Genomic DNA, 2,157 nt, shown 5'->3' with positions numbered 1-2,157 from the left:
AGGTCCAGTGTGTAACATTTAGGAGGATCTATTGTCAGAAATGAAATTTTATATTCATAACTGTTTTCATTATAATGTAGTATAATCACCTGAATATAAGAATCCTGTTTTCTGTATTTCACGCGTTTTGCGGACACGGCTAGAAGCCACTAAATCCTACACACTTGACCTTCCAGATAGAGGGTTACATAATCTGAAAGCGGCATCTTACTCCAACACCCACACTGACATCTTTACACCAAGTTTCATTTTCAGTCTCTGTTGTAACAAAGCTGCACAATACTCTATTTTTGTGGTAATGTGTACCTGCCTCCAGCTTTTTATTTATCCATTCAGCGCCTTCCCCAACTACAGTGTGTGCTGAGAAAGTGAGGGCGGCTCAAATGACATATTTAAAAGGCACAAAACACCATTACACAGCACTGTTCAGTAGCCATGTGCTCTGACACTTACACACTATTCATACAATAAACATTAACACGCCACCAGGATGGAAATGTCACGTTGACCTGACGGCAGTCTCCCATTTCCATCGTCCCAGATCTGTTTGTGGGTACATAAGAAAGACCGCCCGTGTTATCACAATATATAAGACCTGCAAGCCTTTTCTCCACACCAACCACAGGCTCACTGTCAATAGATTTCCATGTTTGAAACCTGAGTTAGGCTTTTTTTTTTTTAGCTCAGGACAATGAGTTCGGTTGCAAAGTGGTTATTAAGCGAGGCAGAGATATTTGAGTTAAGCTCTCTAAGGAGTCTCAGGCTGGGAGTAAGAGATTTTTGGTCAAGTCATTGAAAAAGAGAGGGACAAAGACGGGACAGTGTTCACCAATTTGTAATTTGCTGTTATGAATGAAAGAGGAGATCAAATTCTAATAGAGCAGCACAAACTTTAACGTTGTTTTTATGTTGTCCATGCGCAGGAAAAGCAAAGCTTTCGTTGGAGTAACTGACACTTTGCTAAAGATTAAGTTAGTAAACTAAACCTTCTGGTAGTTTTGTATTAAGGAATAGAACAGAAAGTAATATCTAACCTCAGTGTACTGGCCGATATCAAATATCAATCCCACACTAATCCTCAGTCTCTTTTTTCTTTTTACATTTAAAATCCTGAAACCTCCCTGCACACCACCGAATGGATTATGTGACGGTTACACAGTATAGGCTGTATATGTGTTAAAAAACATTCTGACATTTTTTTGCAAGAAAAATAAATTATGTGATTATTAGTTGTAAATATTTTTTAGTCCACTGACTAATCGATTAAATAACTCATTATTTTAGGCAAAAACTAGACAAATGAAACCAAAACTATCTGCTTGGCTGTAAATTCCACTTTTGGGTGTATTTATAAGTAGATTTAAATACATTATTTGAAAGTGTTTATTAGCGTGAGGGATAGAGGAATTGTGTCGGCACTAAACAAATCATGTTTTTCACTGGAAAACGTGAAGGAGTTTTGGGGCCAGTACGGGCATTTTTCAATGGATCATATCGACTAAAATAAAGCCGATAAAAGTCTGATCCTTTATTCACTGAACCCTACTATTCATCTGAGCCTGCCGACAGCTGACAGCCGACAGCATGACGTTTCATCCCGTATGTGCAGTGAAACTGTGTGAATGTGAAAAATGTTTGTTTGGTTCTGTTTTTGTTTGTCGTTTGTGGGTCTTTGTTTCGTTGATGAGGGAATGTTGAGAAATCCATATAAATATTATTTAAAAAAATGATTTGGGCGTACCAGGTCGAGTGACTGACGCTCAGATTGGAGTCAAATGATCTGACTGATTTTGTCACCAGGGGCGTGTCCAGAGGGATGGCCTGAAATCTGATTGGCCACCCCAAGTTCCACCCCTTTCTTCTTCCACTCCACACTGTCTTTCAGAGGATGTGGGCTCTGTATTAAAACTAGACTAAAGATACTGACATCATATTAAACCCATATGACCCAACCCATATATTGGTACTAACTAATGTTATGCTAGCATGTTGGGAAGGAGGCTAAATAATGCTCCAAATTTAGGCAAACATTTGGTCGTGGAAAGACTGGAATGGCCATTTTCAAAGGCCTTTGACCACTGACCCCAAGATATGTGAATGAAAATTGGTTCTATGGGTACCAACAAGTCTCCCTTTTGCAGACATGCCCTCTTTATG

The sequence above is a fragment of the Morone saxatilis genome, unplaced genomic scaffold, assembly GCF_004916995.1.
Source record: "Morone saxatilis isolate NCDOM2014 unplaced genomic scaffold, NCSU_SB_2.0 Contig1, whole genome shotgun sequence".
NCBI lineage: Eukaryota > Metazoa > Chordata > Actinopteri > Moronidae > Morone > Morone saxatilis.
Note: the sequence above shows the minus strand (reverse complement) of the source record.